The sequence below is a fragment of the Rhinatrema bivittatum genome, chromosome 2 (genome assembly GCF_901001135.1).
Source record: "Rhinatrema bivittatum chromosome 2, aRhiBiv1.1, whole genome shotgun sequence".
NCBI classification, from domain to species: Eukaryota; Metazoa; Chordata; class Amphibia; order Gymnophiona; family Rhinatrematidae; genus Rhinatrema; species Rhinatrema bivittatum.
The window spans coordinates 106,343,395-106,367,645 of NC_042616.1; the positions used below are offsets into that span (position 1 = coordinate 106,343,395).

General features: G+C 46.1%; 1 protein-coding gene across 5 annotated transcripts in view; it reads right to left on the reverse strand.

Annotated features, from left to right (window-relative positions):
- The window catches only part of DIP2C (disco interacting protein 2 homolog C), an 851,589-nt gene that overhangs the window by 220,227 nt on the left and 607,111 nt on the right, over positions 1-24,251 (reverse strand). The window lies entirely within an intron of this gene.

Genomic DNA, 24,251 nt, shown 5'->3' on the forward strand with positions numbered 1-24,251 from the left:
TGATCCTCTTTCATGCTCAAGCCCTTTTTTTTAACACCCAGTTGGGTGTTATCCCTTCCATCCCTTCCATCTCCCCACCCATCCCTTCCATCCCTTCCATCTCCCCACCCATCCCTTCCATCTCCCCACCCATCCCTTCCATCTCCCCACCCCCCTTCATGTTCATTCACTATCCCCTCTCTTCCACCTTGCAGCCTCACACTCTTCTCACATGCCCCCGTCATTCTTCTGCCATTCTCCCCTTCTCCCCCTCCACAGGCAATCCCCCTCCAGCTGATCTAACCCCATACCCCTCCTGCATCTGATCCCCCATGCCAGGGTCAGCAGAGGCATTTTCCTTTGGGTCCCAAGAGATGACGGGGCACTATGTTTCTCTTGTGCAGGTGGGTGAGGCTAGAGAAGCAGTGGCAATTTCCACAGGTACGCGCACCCTCAGCCCTCTCCCCTCCTCTCATGGCTGGTCCCAAGCCTGATGTCGATTTGCAAGCGTCAGCAGCATTAGCAAGGAAAAGTCAGCATATGGATTATGAACCAGAAGCCCTAATCCCTTCTCACACAGGACTTCCGATTACTACAGAAACTCGGGAGGGTGGAGGCGCCGTGAGGCTTCTGAGTGGCCGCTGGCTCACTAGCCCCATGCTGACTTCCGCTGCCTATGCTGCTGGCATCTGAAGACTGCTGCCATTTGAGGCGCTTGTGATTCCAGCTGAAGGTTTGGGGAGCCCCATTTGGAGTTCCCAATCCACAGTCTTGAAAGCTCCATTCATATGGTGACCACTCCCAGTTACAATTTCGTTTTGTTTTTTTTACTGTGCAGACAAGAGAATGGAACGAGCATCCTAACTGCCAGGTAGAGGACTAGAATAGTCTCCACTGGAGAGTAGGAGCTTTCCCCTGCTATTGAACTGAACAATGATCAACCCCTGTACCTTTACTGTTTTTCTTTAAGGTTTTATGCTGTAAATATTGCCTTATGTTTATGTAATTTTTGTTTTATGCATTTTGTTGTGTTATTGAACTTACTGATCTTCTAAGGTTTACGCTGTTTTAACGGTGTGGTGATTTGTGTGGTAGGATGCTATGTGGGCATGCTGTATCTAGAGCAGAGTTTCCCCAACCCTCTCCTGAAGGCACATCTACACAAGTGAAGTTTTTCAGTCTCCAGAGTATGCAAATCTATCTCATGCATATTCATTATGGATATCCTGAAAACCTGACTGGTTAGGTGCGCCTCTAGGAGAGGGTTGGGAAGCACCTCGGTGTGACGACTGCAATGCCAAGCTGTGGTTGTAGCAAGGGAGACTTCCAAGACATTGCCCTTCCCCCTTCTGGTAAACAAATTCTATTTCAGAGTAGGAATTTTGTATGTTTAGCATGTGACCCTTTCTCTCCTTTGGCAGCCATTATACACATTTACCCAGAGAGAGGCTACACCAGTAGTATCTGAATATAATTATTTTATTTAAATGATTTCTGGTATGTATTGGTGAATGTCTCTAGAAATATGTAACATGCAGTTAAAGTCAACTACATGGGGAGTACTGCTCTATGATTCTATATCCATTGACACCAGCAGACTATCAGAGGGCAGCTGCTCAATGTTCTTACGAAGTTAATTCAATTCATACTGACCCACCACTACTTCAGCTTCAATTATGGCATTCACAGATCATGGGTACTGCTGTGGGCATCAGCAGCATGGCACCTCAGTACACTAACTTTTTTTTAAACAGGAGAGATCTTTAAATGGATGTCAAAAGAAACCTCTTAACTGTTTCTGGCATACTGATGACATTTTTATAATTTGGTCTACGGAAAGAGAGACTCAAACAATTTTACAATTATTGTAATGCATTCCATCCTTCAAGCAGATTCAAAATAGACTACTCCATGGAAAGAGCCATCTACAAATATCTGCACAGAGAAAGCCAGCAGACAGATGCGGCTAACTTCGGTTTCAGCTCCCAGCCTTTGCATACAAAGAGGACCATTATACGCAGCCAAGCCACATGGTACAATGCTCTGACCCAAAGGACAGAGAGAAAGACTTCAAAGTCCTAACTGAATCCTGCGAACAAGAACAGAACGGCAGAGCAAATCATACCAGTGCACTTTTTCTAAAACTAGATCCATAAGTTGAATGGGAAAGTAGGGTTTTTTGTTTTTTTTTTCATTTTAGACTAGATCCATATGTTCTCTGGGAAAACATTATTTTGTTTTCTAGCTTTTGTATAGATAAACATCCTGAAAATGTGTTCGCAATAGGTTGAACGGTTCCGGAAATAATGTGTACACAAGCAAAGCAAATATGTGAGAGGTTTTTTTTTTTCTTAAGAAAAAAAAAATCACTATAAAGGCTACATTCCTAAAATTCTCTCCTGAAAGATTACATCTTCACTAAAACACCTAGGGCAAATCTACTACAATACAAAGAAAGGAGAACCACAGAGTGGGTGCCCCTTGTAGAAAAGCATAACCCACAGCTAGCAAAAACAGAAACTGATGAAAGACCTACAGCTACTATTTTTGCGCGATGAAACACAGAAATAAATATTCCCTGCTTCCTCAGTACTAGCCTTCTGGCAACCACATAACCTGAAAGAAGAACCAATAAGAGATTAAAAACTGGGGCCGCAGTATTTGACTTTCATTTGAGAATGCATACCCAAACTCGTTGAGTAGTGGAGACATGTTTTTTTCAAGTTTTGGAACAATGAGAGTCCATTTTTGGAGAAACATGATTTAGTTACAGTAGTCCACACTGGATAAAACTGTATTTGGACTACTGTAATTCTGTAGAGAGGTTTAGTAAAAAGTAAATTTAATAGATTGCAGATGGTACAAATTACCATTGTACACCTGGTCTCAGGACTTCAAGCTCATGATCATGCATTTCCTGCTATTACAGCATTACATTGGTTACCAATTAATGAATGGATTGAAATTAAAATAATCCATGTGATCTTTAAATTGTTGAATAATTCTGTTCCTCATTATATTAGGCGATAGCAACACTACTATGTTCCAGGGTGAATCTTACATTCCTCCCAGTTGTCTCTCTTAAAAATCCTAAACAAAATTAAGATTGGTAGATACCACCAAGAAAGCCTTTCCTGAAAAGGACTACTACTTTGGAACGCCATACCACAGGAGCTTACGGTAAATTAGTTGAAGATCAGTAGACCTTTCCAAAACTCTGTAAAGCTTAGTTATGTGTGGCCATGTTTTGGTAATTTTTTAACACTCTGTTCGCTAATTTTATTTTTGCTTTTTGTTTTACTGCTATATGTTTTAGATTTTATTTTATTTATAGTTACATCTTTAATTAAGTTTATGTTATTATGCCATTTGCTCTGTCAGGAGCCTCATCAGGAGGGGTTATTTAGAAAGATAAAATTAAATAAATAAAGACAAGTTTCTAAAATAAACTCAAAGAAGAGAAAGGCACAAGTCTCTGCAGTATATCATTCTGCAAACTATGCAAGTATTTTCCATACGGTTGCTCATATGGAAAAATATTCAACATAAAGAGATCCTATTCATTCTCCTCTTACCAGCCTAAGACCTCCCCATCTCCCAAACCTTTCCATGTATTTAAAAAAAACAAAAGAAAAAAATAAAAGGAATATCTTAGCTGTCGGTACCACCTTCCCCACTCTCCCATCCCAGTTCCGAATAGTCTCAATAGACTGCCCCATCCTCTCCCTTCCTCCCCCCACCCATCCTTAACCTCCCACCCTGCTGGTATCTGGAAATTGTGATAAATCCAGCCCAGATCAAGGTAGCAGCCTACGGTGACCCAGGCCCAGTGCCTCTAGCATTGCTATGGGAGCTTTGGGGGACCTAAACTACAATTGTAGCTTAAGCTTCCAGCACTGCACCCCTAGCAAATCTAGAAGCGCCAGGTCTGGGTCACGATCGGGGCTGGTACCAACAGGTTGGGAGGTTAAAGATGGGGTGGGGGGAGGAAGGGAGAGGATGGGGCTGCCTTTTGGGACTATTTGGAACCAGGAAAGATTAATGTCCCAGAGAATTAGAAGCGGAACAGAAAGTAAATAACTCACTTACTGGTTGATGCACCAAGCGGCGTTTGTGTTCTAACATGCGTTATATTGCATATAATCGCGTGCTATACGATATATTTTGCATCTCCCCACCCAGATACCCTCCCCTATTACAATGACCTTCTTTGTATGTGATTTGCATGCATGAATAATGCAAATGCATGCAAAGAAGGTCAAGCTAGCTAATTTGATGTTAATATTTTATCACAGCCGATCAAGGTGGTCAGCCACATTAAAATAACACCACCTTTTTGAAATGCATTAGATATGTAGCGGGAGATCTGGAAACCTAACAAGGGTCCCGAGGCTCCCGCTACACATTTGAAGCAGCAGAAAAAAAAAGTCACAGTAAAATGGGGAGATTGAGCGGGGGTCAGTGCTGACCCATTGCAACCCAAGGCCACCAGTCGAGGTGGCTCTGACACCCTCAAAAAGTTTAAAAAATGAATAAAAGCCCACGCGGCAATGACCCCCGGCTCCCCCCTGTCCATGTAAAAAGAAACTGCCTTGCGTTCCTGCCCCCATCTTTTCATGTAAAAAAACAAAACTGATTTGGGTCCCGGCTCTCCCCTTCCCCCCCCCCCAAGTGTCAATGACTGTCCCGCCACCCCTTCTACCCCCTACTTCCCCAAGGGTCAAAGATCGTGTCCTGGGCCTGCCTGCCCATACCCACTCCCCTTCCTCCACATGGCTGAGGCAAGGTCAGGTCGTTTTGGATAATGGTGCCACCCGGGCTGGATCCCGACGAGGAATCCATTTCAAGATTCGAGGGGTGGGGGCCTGCACCCTAATTTTTTTTTTTTTAGCTTCCAGGGCATGAGTGCCTATGGGCAGAGAGATTTGTAAATAGCTTTGGGTGATCTTATCTAAGAACTGATACATAAATACAATTAATAAAATAAGTAAACTGAGGGGGGGGGAGTGGCACTGATAACTAAGATTTTTCTTTTTGCCATAATCTTTTAATTAAGCAAAAAAAAAAAAACAAGAGGGAGATGTGTGTGTGTGTGTGTCTCTGTGTGTGTGTGTGTGAGTCTGTGTCTGTGTGTGTGTGTGTGTGTGTGTAAGGGGGCAAGAATTCAGGCCATCAGGCCTGTGCACCAGCCTTTTTAATTTTTTTGGCCACACAGCCGACTATACTCTTTTGAATATGATCGGTTAAACTAAAGTTATTCGGCCACATAAGACATGATAACTCTACACTTAACCAGCAATATTCACAAGATAGCTGGTTAGGTGAAAAGTTATTTGGATAAAGGTTGCCGGATAACTTTAACTGGGGATATTCAGCGGGTTATCTTGCCCGCTGGTCACCCTGGAGAACTTAGCCGGATAAGTTATCTCTTCGACAGTATTTGAATACTGATCTCAAAATGAGCAGAGACTTAGCTCCAGTTCTGAGCAGGCCCCATTAGCTCTCTGAAGATTACTCGGGGGTTACAAAAGCAAAGCAGTACTTTCCATGGAGGAGTATTTTTTGGGACAAGACCACTGCATCAATATCGCTGTGATTAGAATAATAAAAGGGAAATTCAGAAATATCCAAGAGCACAGGATATTCAAAATTAAAAATTAAAAAAAACAAACAGGCATTTCATTACAAACATAAAACAGGGAACTGTTATTTATACTATCAAAAGATACTAGACCTAGGGGACACTCCCTGAAACTAACAGCAGATTCACATCAAATTGAAGAAAGTATTTTTTCAATCAGCACACAATGATGCCATGGAAATGTGGTTTAGGTTACTGTTATAACGGAGTTTAAAAAAAAGATTTGAACAAGTTTCTGGAGGACAGATCCATAAATAATTAGTATCCAGAAAGACTTTGGACCTCTTAATTCTTGGTGCTGAGCACCATGAAATTGATCTTCATATTGGGATTTACCAGGCCATTGTTGGAGAAAGGATTCTGGGTCTGATGGACCATTGGTCTGTCCCAGCAGGGCATGCCTTACGGTCTTAAAAGAACTTAAGAGAGTCCTGCGATTTTTAATCGTAACGCCTCTCTGTCACCTCATCACTTTACCGCATCGCCCTCATCCCTATGCTCACTTCGTCTTTGCATTCTGATTGCATTGTAATCTGCGATCACCTTTTATAATCAAACACCATCCTCTGCCTTGTCTTGCATATTTTTGTCTTGACCCAATGAAAGAAGTGAAACTCCTGAAAGCCAGTCAAGAAATGCATCAAACTGGTCCAATGAGAAGGTATCATCATATATATATATTTTTACTTAGTTTTATTTCTATCCATAACCAAAAGACATATTCAGTCATACATAGCACGATTAGCCCAACTAAAGTAAACTGGCGCTTGAGAAAACAATGTGGGAAGCTAAACATCCACAAAATACACTATTTTAATCTGAATCATTCAACGGAAATTCAAGGAGCTAGAGGTTAAGATATGAAGTTACATGGGGGAAATATGAGAAAATACTTCTTTACTGAGAAGATGGCAGACAAGTGAAATAGCTTCTGGCAAGAGACACGGACAATCAAAACCATGACAGAATTTAAACATACTTAGGAGAGAGACAGAGTGCAGTGTTAAGGCCAAGTGGGAAGGAACGGGGAAACGGCTTCAGTGCTTGCTCAGGGAAATGGAACTTTAGAGGGCCAAAGAAAGGAGAACACAAGCCAGTGGGGCAGAAAGTGGTGCTATGGTTACAGCAACCATGGTTATAACTATGCCTTCTGATCCTAGAAGTTTCTGATTTACAAATTTAGAGGTTTATTTTTCAGGCAGTTAGGTGTATTTGGCGGGCAATAAAAATAGGTGCTTGGGTTTTCATTATGCAAGTTAAAATTTCAGGCACATTTTTAGGTGGATTCAACTTAATAAGGTGCATATCAATTTATCAAAACACTTACATACTGTGTTGCATGCTGTATGTAAGCAGCTAAGGTGGGAGTGGCAGGGGATGTGCACGTGGCTGAGGGGCATGGGGTAAGGGATTAGGGGATATGAGAGTGGCAGCGTATGTATGGCTAGAGGGAGTGGCAGGGTGTGTGTGACTGTAAGAGATTGAGGTGGGGTGATAGGGGTGTGGGGTTATGGGGTAGCAGGCTGTGTATCCTCTCTCACACACACACACACACTTACACATGTTCATTCTTTCATACATTCCAGCTCTCATAAACACATTCATGCTCTCACATTTTTGTAAGGGAAGTAGACTCTTGTGCTGTGGCGTGGTTGGCACAGCCTAGTAGGTGAATGATTTATGCCAATGCCGATGGCTGATGTACCCTGGGCTAGGACAGCACTGGAACTTCACCTGTACCAGCCCTGTTCCCCCACAGGCTGAGCTCTTGGGTTCCAGGGACTGGGAGGGCTTAGATGATGGTCCCATAGGGCAAAGATGAAGAGAGAATCTGGGGTCAAGCTGAAGTCAGGGAAGGTAGCTATCAGGGATTCACCAGGTACAAGCCAAGGGTCGGAGCAGGCAGCAACAAGAACATAGTCTAGGTCCAGAGCAAGGGTCAGTAGAAGTGTCAGGCAGGAGAGTGGTCAGTGTCCAAAGCAATGGTCAAAGGCAGGCAGCAGGCAAGAGACAGTTCCAGGTCCAAGGCAACGGTTAAATCCAGAAAGCAGGCCAAGACAGACAGGACAGGGAGAAGATAGGACACAGAGGACTAGGACAAGACAGGGCAACCAAACAAGAGAACACAGACAAGGTAAGGCAGGAATCAAACAGAGTAGGCAAGACAACAAGGCAAGGAGACAAATAGCTAGGCACAGGAGGGCTAGCAACACACACTGCAAGGCAGAAGGACCTGTCGCTGAGATAAGGACTGGCTGGCTGTGCTTTAAATCCCCTGGACTGGCTGACATCATTAGGAAGGTCCAGCAGAGGATTCCCGCCACAAGGCCATCTAGAGGTGCCATACTATGCTCACACCTAAAGGAATTCCAGGGACCCGGTGCATCAATGGCATGGAGGTTTCTGAAGGATCGTGGTTGATGGTACACTTGTGCCTCTGCCACTCAAGGCCAGGTGCAGCATCGGAGGAGCAAGGCAGCGGCATCCCAGCTGCGAAGAAGAGGCGAGTGTGGTCGGTTCCAGGGCCTTCCTGTGACCAGCCAAACGTAACACACTTCCCTCTCCTTCAAACACACATACATATAAGTTTCCCAACTTTGCAATTTGTTTGCAACTTGTATTTTACATCATTTTATTTAAATGTGTTTTTGTTCTACTTAATCACTGACTTAACTAGCGTTTACTTTCTAAATCCTTCAACTGTTCCTTAGTTGTAACTAGTTTTGTTTTTTTTGTTATTATTCTAACTAGTTCAATTGTTCAATTGTAAAGCACTATTGCTAGATGTTATATTAATTGTAAACCGATGTGATGTTACTAAACGAATGTCGGTATATAAAAGCTGCAAATAAATAAATAAATACTCTCTCTCCCCCTCATACATAGAGGATCTCTCTCACATCCACACACATGCAGGCTCTCTATCACACACACATGCAGGCTCTCTATCACAGAAACACACGCAGGCTCTCTATCACACACACACACAGAAGTACACACGTTCTCATATATATATCTACACACATACACATTCTCTCTCTCTCTCAGGGCCTCCCTTCTCTTTAGACCCTGACAGGATGGGCTCCACTGCTGCTCCACCAGGCTTTTCTTCAGACCACAGCAGGATGGGGTCCATAGGGGCCTTGCCACTCCTCTCCTCAGGCCATGGTAGGATGGGGTTTACTGCAGCCCCACCAGGCCTTTCTTCGGGCCCATTCCGATGACATCATCTGGCTGCTGCAGGAGGCCTCTTCTTGACTGCAGTAGCTGGATGATGACATCAGAGCCCCTCCACAGTAAACCTATTTTGCAGGGTTTTGTGATTAAAACCGAAAAACCCTCTTTTCCCATTGGGAGTGTTTTATCGGGGTTTTTCGGTTTTAACCAAAAATCTGAAACCCTAGTTATAGCTAATATCAAGGATCAGAGCATGGCCAGATGTTTTGGACAACAGCCTCACTGTTTTGGTGGATGTTTGAATTACTATGCAGTTTGATGGTAAAGGGTAGAAGAGGGCCAGGATGTTGCTTTTAAGATGGATTTTGTAAGAACCATGAAGGAAGACCCAGGCCTAAAAGAGTCTACCAGAAGTAGTGAAAGTCAGCACTGTATCAGAATTTAAATATGCTTGAGACAGACACAGAGGGCAATGATAGAAACATTGCGGAGGGGGATGAAGGGGAGTTGCTATTAATTTAAGCATGGGATAGGAATTTGCATTCATTTCAAATGAATTTTAAAAACGCAACAAATAAGGTCAATTCTTTCCATTCAGCGGGGATCCCAAATGAAACGAACGTTATTCATTGCATTCATAGAAACATACAAATGATGGCAGAAAAGAACCAAATGATCCACCCAGTCTGCCCAGCAAGCTTATGCCAATATCTGCTGCACTGTGCAGGTCACCCTCGTGCTTATCAGTTTCCCAGACTGTAAACGTCAGGACCCTCAAATGCTATTTGAAGCCAATTTCCCTTAACCATTGCCATGGAAGCAGAGAGCAATGATTGAGCTGCATCATGAGTATCAGGCTTAGTGATTAAGGGTAGTAAAAGCCGCATCAGCAAGTTACCCCCATGTTTATTTGTTCCCCAAACCGTAAAAGTTGGGGCCCTCATCGGTTGTTGTCTGATCCAATTCCCCTTTTCCCACTGCCGTTGAAGCAGAGAGCAATGATGGAGTTGCATTAACAGTATCAAGACTTACTGGTTAAGAATAGCAACTGTCACACCAGCAAGTTACCCCCAGTTACCCCCATGCACTCTTTTCTTTATTTCCATCCTCTAGTGATCCACAGTGTTTATGCCATGCCCCTCTGAATTCCTTCACTGTTTTCATCTTCATCACTTCCTCCGGAAGGGCATGCCAGGCATTCACAAACCTCTCTGTGAAGAAATATTTCCTGACATTGGTTCTAAGCCACCCTCCGTGAAGTTTCATTTCATGACCCCCTGGTTCTATTGATTTCTTTCCAATGGAAAAGGATTGATAATTGTGGATCATTAAAACATTTCGGTCACTCTTCTTTGGACCTCCTCTATCCTGACTTTATCCTTTTTGCGATATACAGTACTCCAGGTGAGGCCTCACCAAGGACCTGTACAAGAGCATTATCAACATTGCCTTACTGGTTATTCCTCTATTTATGCAGCTCAGCATTCTTCTGGCTTTAGCTATTGCCTTGCCACATTGCTTCGCCACCTTCAGATCATCAGACACTATCACACCAAGGTCCCTCTCTCCCAGTCCATGTACCCATCACATTCAGCTCTTTTGGACTGCCATACCCCAGATGCATGACCCTGCAATTTTTGGCATTGAATCCCAGCTACCAAATCCTCGACCACTCTTCAAGCTTTCTTAAATCACTTTTCACTCTCTCTACTTCTTCAGGCATGTCCACTCTGTTGCAGATCTTAGAATCATCCGCAAATAGATAAAATGTACCTTCTATCCCTTCTGCCAGGTTGCACACAAAGATATTGAACAAAACCGGTCCCAAACCCAATCCCTGTGGCATATCACTTAACCCCGTTCTTTCTTCAGAGGAGGTTCCATTTACCATTACACACTGCCTTCTGTCCGTCAACCAGTTTACAATCCACCCTACTACTTTGGCACCCAAGCTTCTCATTTTGTTCAAGAGTCTCCAATGTGGAAAGGTATCAAAAGCTTTACTAAATCCAAGTAAATCACATCGAGCGTTCTCCCCTGATCCAATTCTCTAGTCATCCAATCAAAAAAAATCAATCACATTTATCTGACAGGACCTTCCCCTGGTGAATCCATGCTGACTTGGGTCAAGCAACCCACAAGATTGTAAATAGTTCACTATCCTTTCCTTCAGAGGAGTCTCCATTAATGCATCGGGCCTAGGTCTAGGCCTGAAGCTGGGGCCTCACCTAACACGTAGGCCCAAAGTAGAGGCCACGGCCTATGCCTCAGCGCAACACCAGCATCTTGGCCTAGGCCATGAAGCTGGGGCCTCACCTAGGGCATAAGCGGAGTACCAAAGTAGGTGCTGCGGCCTAGGCCCGAGTGCGACAGTGAGGTCTCTTATCTGATCCGTCGGGGATATCCAATGGCAAGGCTGGGCCTCGGTTCCCAAAGTCTGGGCCTAAGGAACAGACCGGACTCAGTCCCAATGCTGCAACCCAGCTTGGAGGCCAGGTACCGACGCCGTAGCCTTGGCCCAGATCAAAGGCCAGGTCCTGACACTTGGCCTTGGGTTAGGCCCAGACATCATGCTGCTCCCTTGTCGCCCTCTTCTTTCTTTTGACGCTGTCTTCTGGGGTTGTGCTGGAGTTAATTTTGATATACAGCATTGCGTGTATAATTGCTGTACATCAAAATGGTGCCATCCAGTGGGGGAATGCACCGGAATTAATTAACTCCAGCGCAACCCCAGCAGATGGCATCAGAAAAAAAGAAGAGGATGATGAAGGAGCAGTGCGAGGCTTGGGCTCTGGGCCTGACCCGAGGCCCAGGCGTTGCCATCCGGCCTCCTGACCAGGCCCCGGCATCAGACCCTGGCTTCCAGGGTGGGTCGTGGCATCGGGCCTGGGTCCGGGCCGAAGCTCCAGTGTCCTCTTGGCTGGATTGTGGCATTGGGTCTGGGTCCAGGCTCCAGTCTGGGCTGAGGTCCAGGTGTCAGGACCCGGGCCTCTGGATCAGGCCATGGCGTCAGGCCTGGGACTGGTCCGAGGCCCCAGCATTGGGACCCAACCTCCGGGCCAGGTCGCAGCATCGGGCCTGGGACTGGGCCCTGGCTTAGGCCAAGGTCCAAGTACTGGCACCCAACCTTTGGGCTGGATCACAGCGTTGGGACCCAACCTCCGGGCTGGGTCAAGAATCAGGCCTGAGTCCGGCCTCTGGCCTAGGCCCTGGCGTTGGGCCTGAGTCCGGGCCAAGGCCCCACCATTGGGAACCGGCCTCTGGACTGGGTTGCATTGTCAGGCCTGAGTCCGTGCCCCGGCCTAGGCCCTGCATCGGAAGCCAGGCTCCAGGCCAGGCCCCAGGGTTGGGCCTGAGTTCAACCAAGGCTTCAGGCTGGTCCTAGACCTCGCCAGTGGATCTTCTCTGAACCGGGTAAGAGGGGGCCGGGGGGCATCATAGCTCTGGAATCTTTCCGGGCAGGCAGCAGGAGTCTCTGTTTTTGATTTTTGGTCGTTTTTCAGGGTTGTTTTTTTTATTGATTGAATCTTTTTTTTCTCATGAATTCAACAATTCAAGCAATTGTTTATATACCTACCTCTGTACATATGTTCCTGATTTATGGTTCCCAGTTACATTTAATTGAGTTTATGAAAGTTCTCTTTAATAGTTTTCCTGTATACTTGTGTTAATGTATTCTGCCTTGAGGCGACTGTTTTAATGTATTTCCGCCCTGGAGGCGACTGTTCAGTTCCTTGTAAACCGGTGCGATATGTATTCTTTACAGGAACATCGGTATATAAAAATTAAAATAAATAAATAAATAAATAAGCAATCCACGAACCAAAGTTCATGGGAAAAAAAAACCAGAATATGAACCAAAACCAAAAATATTTCCCATGCACAACTCTAGGATGGGACTGTATAAGCTAAATTACCAAAAGTGCAGACAAATGGACAAATGAGCAGAATGAATGGGCCAATTGATCATTATCTACCCCTTATTCATCAGGTTTATATTAAACCACCAGTAATACTGACATTCATATCTTTTTTATTGTGGTCATAATTACAGAGATTTAGTTTAGGCGCAGTAAAACTGAAATTGCAGACTGTCCACAAAAAAAGGCTTCCAATCGTGAGTTTCAGTTCCACCATCATATGTACTTTAAAGAAATCTACTAAACAGAAATATAATACTGCCCGGCTTTGAAAACACATGTTCTGCTGTTTTCTAAATATAAACGTCCCCTCTTTCAAATTGCTGTGTTTGTGTCCAGTAGTGCTCAATACCAAAATTACTATGTATGGCTTATCAAGCAATCCAATGCTCTCCCTAAATGAATCCTGCTTTTATTTCTTGTGAGACATTTACCAATCATGCTGCAAGCAGGATACCTCTTAGATGACAAAAAAAAAGACTGAACATACAGTCAGAACACAATTTGATCCAATTGACTCTTTACAGACTTTTGATAAATATGCTAAAATAAACAACTTGTGTAATATGTATTTTTTCTTTTACTTTTGTGTGTGTGTGTGTCTAATAATTTTATCATGTGTGTGCTTACAAAATAATTATATCAGAAAAGCTGCTTGGGATTAAAGGATTCCCCTCATACCCCTGTTGGAAATACTAGCATATTACTGGGGGGCTCTTTATAGCAGGGCTGAACAGGACTCAATATAGCAGCACCACAGTTTGTAAGAGTCAGGAAGCAGGCCTTGTAGAGAAGGACAAATAACTCATTTATGCAATTTAATTCAGCAGTGTAATATTTGGAAAGACTAGTGCTTTACAGGCTATCTACTGCCCTAGAAGATGGGAGGAGCTAGCGTGTCACTGAATGATGACGCCACTCCCCCAGAAAGACATCGAGCACAGGATATAAGGTTGCCCATCTAGGCATACCTAGGAACCTTTGATTTCCAGTCAGCCTGAGATTACTGTGAATGCGGGAGGTGGGGGCAGAGGCGAGGGACCAGATGTGCACACACTTACTCTCTTACACACACATTAACACTCATATGTATACGATCACTTCCATACACATGCTCATTCTTACATACTAACTCTCATTCCTCATTCTCCAACACATGCTCACATGCTCACTTACAGCTTTACTCCTCTCATTTTCCCACAAACACACCCCTCTCACACACATGCTCGCTCACTCACTCACTTCTCTCCCTCTTCCACAAACACATGCCCAATCACCCTCATATTCAAAAGCTGAAAAATATTATTAGGAAGAATGTGGTACCTCATATATCAACTGAGCTTCTTTATACTTTCTAAGAATGCTCACAATCAGGTATTTACAGCTTTTCAGGTGCTATTTACCAGTCTATTATTTTGCTGAGAGACTGGGTAAACCTTCTTTTAATCATTGGTAACCACATTCAACATCATTTGCATTTTTTCTTTTTTTGATTATTTTAAAGAGACGAGACACTTATCGTTGCATAGCATGGTTATGACAGCTTTTAACAACACCGACCCGACACGGTACGTGTTTCGTGGGCTTCCCGGTTCGTAGAGCAGAGACGACGTATTCTACGAACCGGGAATTTAAAGCACAAGTATTAGCAAAGAGGTTCTTTGATCGTGGCTATCCTTACTCTGTAGTCTATAAAGCTTATAAATGAGCTCATTAATCACCACGTAATGCACTACTACAGTATCAAGCTAAAACACCTGTGACATCCCTGTGACATCCCCCTATCTCCTCTTCCTGAACATGGGTCGGCAAACCTTCATTGGGAAGCCTGGGACGGTCCACCCACCCGAGCCTGCTCCTCTCATGGACTGCTGGGGATGAAAGGACTTACCAAAAGGCAGAGTCCTCTCAAAGGTTGGGTTTCTGTAGGGATGAAAATGCTTGGAACCCCTGAGATGACCCCTCACTGAAAAGGGGTGCTGCAATTGCTTCTTATCCTCTGGTAACCGGGGAACCGGAGATTCGCCCCATTTACTGGCCAGCTTTTCCTCTCGCTCCTAAACAAGAGTGAGCCTTTAAAGGGCATTTTTGTAAGATTAGACTTGGATATTGCGTCAGCTGACCAATTCTGCAACCATAGCTGACGTCTGGCCGCCACTACCAAAGCCACTCCTCTGGCTAAGGTACAGACCAAATCACAGCCCGCTTGTGCGAAAAAGTGACAGCGGGTTCCATAATAGCTCTAGAGTTCACCCCCGAATCATCCACCTCCTGAGAAAGAATCAGATAAGAACCCACCATAAGAAGGCAACAGGAAGCAAACTGCAAGGTCATTGCCACTGTGTCAAAGGCCTGCTTAAGGATAGATTCAATCTGCCTATCATGCACATCCTTCAAGGTCGCTCCTCCCTCCACGGGGATAGTCGTCCATTTAGACACGGTACAATGGGAAAATGCAAACACACTCTTACAGCTGGATTCAGAGAGTATAGGCTTTCCAATGCTTGACGCCCTTTGACAATTGCCTCTGAGGCATTCCATTCAAGATCAATCAATTCTTGAATGGTGTCCATAACAGGAAAAAATCAAGAGGCTTTACACAAAGAGATCAAAATGGGATTCTTCTTCGGCTCTGACATAGAGTCCACTCCAGGCACTCCCAGCATCTTCAATGTCTGGGAAATCAGGGCCGATAGTTCATCTCTATGAAATAACCAGAACATGGTTTGATATGGCTCCAAACCAGGAGGAATTTCACCATCTTCCAAGGAATCAGGATCCTCATCATCCGTGCCATCCGGGTCCCCACCAGGGATACCTGTGGTGAACCGAGGCATACCACAGCACTTAACCATAGGACTGGAAGAGGGAGGGGCCAGCGGCTGAGGGTCTGACCTGACCGGAGTGGGCAAAGTGGAGGACTGCGCTGAACAAGAGCTTGTAAACCTTGAAATAACTCCACCCAAGAAAAAGCAGCCAGATCCAGACCAAGCCCAGAAGGAACTGGAGCGGGCCCAACTGAACTGCCATCTCCTGCGGAGCAGCCAGTCAAGGGAATACCAAGATCTGGTGCACTTCCTGCCAAAACTGTAACCAGTTCATCATCAGAACAGGAGGATCCAGGCTTAGCAAAATCCGAGGAAGAGAACTCTCCCTGAGCATCCGAACAGCACTGACACATTTTGGAAGACAGGTCAAACTGAGAAACACTAAAATAACAGGCAATACAAAGAGAAAGGCGTTTAGGCTTCTTGTTTACTGGCACCATGAGCGACTTTAACTGTGCATTTAAACTTCTCGCGCTTAAAAAAGTTGCGAGCACAAATTATAAGCGCCCCAGCAATGAACGCGACAAGGCGCACGCACTACTAGTGTGCCCCACTGGAGCGAATCACCATGCTCAAAAAAGTTATGCACACAAAAGTTGCGCCTAGCACGGCGCACACAATGCGTATGCAAAGCCGACGCACTGCACACACTGACATCCTGTAGAGGGCAGTAAAGCATGCACCGGAGCATGCGAAAATGGCGCCTCAGCCTACCACGTGGTGCGCAAAGGAAAGCCTATCGCGGGACCTAGCCCACCTGGGCCTCTCAACCCAATGGGAGTGGGAATGATGCTGGGACGGTGCGCCGAAAGAAGGAATAAAAAGCCCCTGTGTCTCTGTAGGTAAAAATTCTTCTCTCTTTTTTTTTTTTTTTTAAATTTACCGGAGCTCAGCGCTTACCGGCTGAGCACAGAGACAGTGGGGAGAGAAGGCATCTGCCATCATCGTTACGCCCAGCCTTCTGCACCCATTGACTTTCAGCTGTACAAGCAGCTAAGTCCACATTGGGAACCGGTTACAGGGCCAAGGCTCACCTCTGAGGGACCATGGAAATCACCTCAGAAATTCTGAACTGGGGGAGGGACCTTTAGGTATCACTGCAGGAGAGCAGGGCTTTTGTTTCTCAATATAAAATTCTCCTTCCAAAATTCACAGCAATCCCCATAGGGAGATGCATGTCCACCATCTGCTGGAGACTGAGAACACTGGCAGGCTAGGGTCACTGCAGGAGTTTATATACTGTGACGTCAACTTGCTCCGTCTCTATCTACTGGCAGGGGAGCATAACCCACTGGTCCTGAGCCCATATGTCTACACGCGAGGAAATTAAATTTGTACCTGAGCCAATTGAGGGTGATGTGACTTGGTCAAGGTCACAAGGAGGGTCAACCGATATGAACCCTGGCTTTCCCTGTTCTCAGCCCATTGCACTAATCACTAGGCTTATTTGGAAAGAATTTTTCAAAGTACAGTAAAATTGTTAAAAAGGTCTAAAGCAACTCTTTTCAGACAGAAATCTGCAAAAATGTACATTTTCTGCTGCCATGGTGGTTACGTCCATTGTGATTCAGAAATTGGCAAAATCAAAATAATATTACTGTTATAAACATATGCTGTGTAGCACCATTATGATTATACATTCTGCACTGGGGAGGAGGGGATGGTACAGTAGTGTGAAAATATAAACTTGATTGATTTTATACTCAATATAAACAGATTAATTTTCAAATGAGCGTGTGGGCGATCATATACATACGTATGGGCGCGCGAGATACGGCAGAATTTTAAATCATGCATGCACTTGCACACATATGATTTCAAATACCCCTACCGTGCGTTAAGTATGCTTCTGATTATAAGCCGTTACTCGAGCAAACGTATTTCGTGTATCTTCCTTAGGACTTTGTCGGCTTTAATGCATATATGTAAGCGGATTTTAAAACATGCTTGCGCGAGGGACATTCCCAGTTTTTCCAATTAGTCCACCAGTTTGCTCACTCAGTCTCAAGGTCATCCAGACCCCTCTGGTTCTTCAGCTTGCATGACTTGCTCTTCATTATGAGCAGCAGTAAATGTATACGGCTAACAGGCCACCATGTGCTGTAATAGCCAGTTTTAAAATACAGACTTATGAGCATAACTGCTGGCCCTGCTCAGGAAGGACTATGCCCTGCCCCCAATTCGGCACCTGTTCTTAATACGCAGTAATTTCTGCCTTTTGAAATACGTGTTCCTCGCAAATGGCCCAGATGCTCACATATATGGGCTTTTTAGCACGAGCAACACTTTTAAAACAAACCCTAAAGTGTTTACAAATAAAGTAATCTCACATGCAAAGTGATAAATGCATTTAACTGGATAATGCTGATCACAAATTAGCATACAAATAAAAGAAAAAGTCTAAATCTAGCCAGAAATGCTGAGCTATACAGAGGCTTTATGTGCACTTGAGCTCCAATTTACCAATATTTAGGTTACAGGTAAGGCATCCTGTATGGTCCTAGGGTTCTTTATTTCCTTATTGGATAGGATCATAAATCACGTTGTAAAATGGAACCCAGATCTAGGTCTTAAAACTAAAAGCAGACAGATCAATAACCCAGAGCAGCACAATGTGCTGTCGCACAGCCAGGTGTGATTCCTGGGCTTGGCGCCTGCTCCTCAGCTGGTTAGGGTTGGAATGATTCTGTAGAGGCAATCTTCACAGTCCCAGGAGAGAAGGGAATCCCTCCTGGGACTGTGAAGACACACACTGATGCCTGTTCTTGTGGCCAGTTAAGTTGAAAAGTTTAAAGTTAGCCATAATATAGATTGCTTTCTTGGTGTCATTTATTCTTCTGCATTACATGCTTTGAAATCTCTCTATTTTTTCCCCAAGTATTGATATTGCTAGTCTGTATTAAGTAGATGTGTTTGTTAATTTTAAAAAAGGCTGGCATCTACAAGAGTTGTATGCCGTTATAGAGACCTGGTTCACTAAGTCTCATGACTGAGATATGGCCATACCGGGCTATAACTTAAGGAAGGACAGAAAAGGAGGAGTAGCAGTTCTTTATGTCAAAAACAATATCCAAGCAACTGAACTGCAAGGAACGTGGGGGAGAGAAGAAGCATTATGGGCCGACCTAAAAAAAGATGATGGTGCATCCATTTTTACTGGTGTGGTTTACAAGCCTCCGATTCAAACGGAAGAACTAGAGAGAGATCTGACTGAAGACATCCAAAAGGTGGGAAAGAAGGGAGAAGTGTTGATTGTTGGAGATTTTAATCTGCCAGATATAGATTGGAGAATCCTTTCTGAGGAATCTACCAGAAGTAGAGAGATAATGGATGCCCTTCAAGGGGCTCTGTTCAAACAAATGGCAATGGAACTCACGAGGGAGAGAGTTATACTCGACCTAGTGCTCACTAACAGGGATAATGTCTCTAATGTCTGGGTGGGTGCCCACCTGAGCACCAGTGATCCTCAAACAGGTATGGTTTGATATCGCAAATAGGATAGAGAGAGGTCATATGAAGACCTGAGTTTCGAATTTCAAAAATACGGACTTTGTCGAAATGGGAATGTACCTGGAGGTAGAACTGAAAAATGGGAGAAAATGAGAGAGGTGGAACAACAGTGGGCCAAACTAAAAGGAGCAATTACAAAGGCAACAAATGTATATGTTAGAAAAGTAAACAAAAGTAAGAGAAATAAAGCAATGTGGCTCTCAAAGGAGGTGGCTGATAAAATAAAGGCAAAAAACCCAGCATTCAAGAAATATAAAGGATCCCAAAAAGAGGAACACAGGAAGAATATCTGGTGAAACTGAGGGAGACGAAGAAAGAAAGCAAAAAGTCAGGCGGAAGAAAGGATTGCCAAAGAGGTAACGTGAGGTGACAAAATATTTTTCAGATATATCAGAGAAAGGACTGAAATGACAAAGATTAGTGTGTGGAGAGAAACAAAGAAATGGCTGAAATATTCAACAAATACTTCAATTCAGTGTTCACTAAAGAAGACCTTGCAAAAGGACCATCGCTAGTTGACAAGACTGTGGATGGGGTTGGAGTAGACAAAACTCAGTTTACAGAAGAGAATGCATGGGAAGAGCTAGGAAAACAAAGTGGACAAGGCCATGGGGCCGGATGAGGTACATCCCAGAATACTGAGGGAGCTCAGAGATGTGCTGGCGGGTCCACTGAAGGACATGTTCAATAGATCCCTGGAAACAGGAGTGGTGCTTCAAGATTGGAGAAGAGCGGTGGTGGTCCCTCTTCACAAGATTGGGAACAGAGAGGAAGCCGGAAACTACAGGCTAGTTAGCCTCACCTCAGTGGTGGGAAAATGGAGACTCTGCTGAAGGAAAATATAGTGAACTATCTACAATCCAGTGGGTTGCTCGACCCGAGGCATCATGGATTCACCAGGGAAATGTCCTGTCAGCAAATCTGCTGATTTTTTTCATTAGGTGACTAGAGAATTGGATCAGGGAAGAATATTCGACGTAATTTACTTGGATTTTAATAAAGCTTTTGATATGGTCTCACATAGGAGACGCATGAACAAAATGAGAAGCTTGGAGTGGGTGCTAAGGCAGTAGCGTGGATTGCAAACTGGTTGACTGACAGGAGACAGAATGTAATGGTAAAAGTAACCTACTCTGAAGAAAGAAGAGTGAAGTGCCACAGGGATCAGTTTTGGGCCTGGTTCTGTTCAATATCTTTGTAAGCGACCTGGAGGAGGTGATAGAAGATAGCTGGGATTCAATGCCAAGAAGTGCAGAGTCATGCATCCTGGGTGCACAATTCAAAAGAGCTTTATGTGATGGGCAGTGAAAGACTAATGTGCACGGACTGGGACAGGAACCTTGGTGTGATTGGGTCTGATGATCTGAAGGTAGAGAAGCAATGTGACAAGGCGATAGCTACAGCCAGAAGAATGCTGGGCTGCATAAAGAGAGGAATAACCAGTAAGACAAAAGAGATGCAAATGCCCTTGCACAGGTCCTTGGTGAGACCTCATCTGGAGTACTGCATTCAGTACTGGTGCCTGTATCTCAAAAAAGGATAAAGACAGGATAGAGGCGGCCAAAGAAGAGTGACCAAAATGGTGAGCAGTCAGCATGGGAAGACTTACGAGGAGAGGCTGAAGGATGTGAATATGTATACCCTGGAAGAGATGAGGTACAGGGGAGATGAGATACAGACCTTCAGATACCGGCAGCCGTACCTCCCTGTTTGTTGATGCACTAGATTGTCAACTGATTTTCTGACTGGATTAGGACCACCTTGTTGGACAAGCGTTCCCGGAATGCCCAGAGCACGTATCAGATCACTGGAAGCTCCAAAACGTTGATCTGGCACTGAGCTTCCTGAGCAGACCACCAGCCCTGGGTACAGAGGCCCTCCACATGAGCACCCTATCCCAGTGTCGACGCGTTCGTGGTGAGCACAATCTAAGGAGGAGGAGGCTGTCCCACCAAGACAAGGAGGTCCGGAGCGGCGGAGTGACGTGGATGCGCATGTGGAGGCCCTGGGTGGCCTGCCACCCTGGGATCACAGGGACCACAGCGCCCTACGCATATGCAAGTGAGCCAAGGGTGTAACATGGACAGTGGCCGCCATGTGACACAGGAGGCGGAGCATGAGTCAGGCATAGACCTACTGGCTCCGGCGAACCAGACCCGCAAGGGATACCCTGTGAGCGCCTGATCGCGGGGCAGAAAGGCTCTGGCTTGTGCCATGTCCAGCCGAGCGCCAATGAAGTTCAACTGCGGTGATTGGGTCAGATGGGACTTCAGGTAGTCGATGACAAACCCGAGGGACTACAATACCCGAATGGTCAAATGCAGAGACCGAAGTGCCCCCTCTTGACCAGCCAGTTGTCCAAGTAGGGGAACACCTGCAGTCCTAGTCAGCGGAGGTATGCTCCCACCGCTGCCAGGCACTTGGTGAAGATACGGGGGGCCGAACGTCAACACCTTGTATTGGAAATGCCTCTCACCCACGACAAACCAAAGATACTTCCTGTGGCTGGGGAAGATTTCGATGTGGGCGTATGAGTCCTTGAGAACGAGGGAGCAAAGCCAGTCCTCTCCTTGCAGGAGGGGAATCAGGGTACCCAGAGAAATCATTAAGAACTTTTCTCTTTTTAGAAACCAGTTCAAAGCTCTCAAGTCCAGAATAGGGTGGAGTCCTCCGTTCTCTTTGGAATCAGGAAATAGCGAGAATAGAACCCCCTCCCTTGTTGCTGCAACGGGACGAGTTCAATTGCTCTGGCCATTACGAGGGCGGAAAGTTCCATGCGAGGACCTACCCCAAGAGGGGCATGGGAGAGTGTCCACAGGAACACCCAGAAACTTGAGTCAATACCCTTGACAAACAATGAACAGGACCCACCTTCCTGAGGTGATACTGGGCCAGCGGTTCATGAAGAACTGTAGCCGGCCTCCGACCAGAGGGCCCGGCATCAAGGGTATGGCCGATTGGCTTATGCTCCTCCGCAACCAGTCAAAGCCCCATAGCAGGGCTCGACTGGGGCGCCAGCTGATGTCTGGGGGTCCGCTGCTGACTAGGGCGACCCCTAGAGCCCACACGTTGAGCACGGGCACGAGAGGCCAGAGGATAATAGTTCCTCTGGCGGTAAAAAGACCTCCACGAGACTTATCGCAAGGACTTCCTGACAGAGGATGGTGGGTCTGATGTATTGGCTGACAGATCCTGGAGGGTCTCATTGTGATCCTTCAACTGAGCCACAGCATCTCTCACCTCATCACCAAAAAGGTTCTTGCCAGTGCATGGGAGGCGTGCGGCCTTTTCCTGGACCTCCGGGCGGAGACCCGATTCTTGGAGCCAGGCCATCCTGTGGGCAACAATGCCTGCTGCTGCCACCCTAGCAGATGTTTCAAACATGTCGTGAAGCGCACTTCGTGTTTGCCACATTCTAAACCCTGCTGGACAAAAGCCATAAAAGTGTCCTATTGCTGCTGAGGCAGATGCTTGGACAACTCCTGGACCTGTTTCCAGAGGTTCTGAGAGTACTGCATCATATACAACTGGTAGGAAGCAATACGGGTGATCGACATGGTGCCCTGGAATACCTTCCTGCCCAGCGCATCCAGCGCTTTGTGCTCTCGACCCGGAGGGGCGGATGCATGGTTATGGGAACGCTTGGCCTTCTTGAGGGCAGACTCCACCACAACAGATTGGTGTGGGAACTGGCGCTTCTCAAACCCCAAGGTCAGCTGTACCAGGTAGATAGCATCAGCCTTCCTATTTACCAGAGGCACAGAGATGGGATGTTCTGAAATTCTAAGGAGTAACTCCTTGAAGATATCATGCACAGGAACAGCTTCCACCTCCTTAGGGGCATCAACAAACTGGAGAACCTCGAGCATCTTATGCCTGGCATCCTCTTCTGTCAGAAGCTGAAATGGAATGGTTTCTGACAAGGCTGGGACAAATCCTGCAAAGGTCAAGTCCTCAGGTGGGGACTGGCGCCGTTCCTCTGGAAGAGACAGGTACAAGGGAAGATCCCCCCATGGGTCATACGGGGCATCTTCTTCATTGAGATCACCCGGAGACACCAGTGGAGGGCCCCTGCCCAGGCCCCCTTGGATTAGGCACCACAGGCACTGAATCCCCTGCAGGACTCGGAACTGGACTGGGGAATGCCGGTCGTGGAACCAAGGGCCTCGGGGGTGCCGCGGGCTGCGCTGGGCCTTCCTCCTCGGAAGATCCCACAATGGGAATCAAACTGGACGAAGGAGGTAACTGTGGCCGTCGGGGCATCAACAGACCCCCAGTATCAGCAATGGCTGTGTGGGGAGGCCAGCAAGAAGGACATCAAGGTGCTCCAGCAACAGTGCCAACATCGAGGGTGCAGACTCCAGCATCGGTGAAAGCACTGGTGGGGCCAGCGGCTCAATGCCCTGAAGGACTCGGACCACCACCAATTGCACCCTCTGATCCAACTCCTCTTGGAAGTCCGCTGAGGACAGAATGGATGGAGGAGGGGGAGGTATCACCAGATCTCCCTCAGAGCCACGAGAGAGATCGGTGCCTGGCACCAGCATTGGTGGAGAATGCCTGGGACTCCAGGGTTCGATGGAGGATGGTGCCTCCTCTTCACGGGATCGCTTTGGGGGCATCACAGCTGGTGCCAGCGCCGGTGCTGATCCGAGCCCAGTGCCATGCCAAGACGGTGACCGATGATGATGCTTCCGTGACTTCCCCGGTGTCGAGGAGGATGGTGAGAATCCCGTCCTTGAGCATGAAAACACCGCTAATGGCCGAACTCTGGCCCCTCTCTACAGAGGGGACCATAGTGGGGGAGTGGACAGCGAAGGCTTAGTGTCCATCAGTTCCCCACGGCATCTCAGTCGATGCCCCCGACACCAGTGTCGAAGGTTCTGAATTTTTGGAACTGAACAGCTTCTCTATCTTATCTGAATGGGTGTGACGGCCTTTGGGGTTTATCTGGTCACAAAAACGACACCCCCTGACACTGTGCTATGCCCCTAGGCAGAGGATACAAACCTCATGTGGGTCCGTGAGGGATATGGTCCGCAGACACTGGGGGCATCGACGAAAATCCGATGCCATTGCAAAAAAGAGCCAGTGAGCAGTTGGTACCCAGCAGCCACGGAAAGCGAGACACCACAGTGAATCGATCGCAGAGAAGGGAGAAAACTTACCGCACCGCCATACTGCCTAACCGATAGG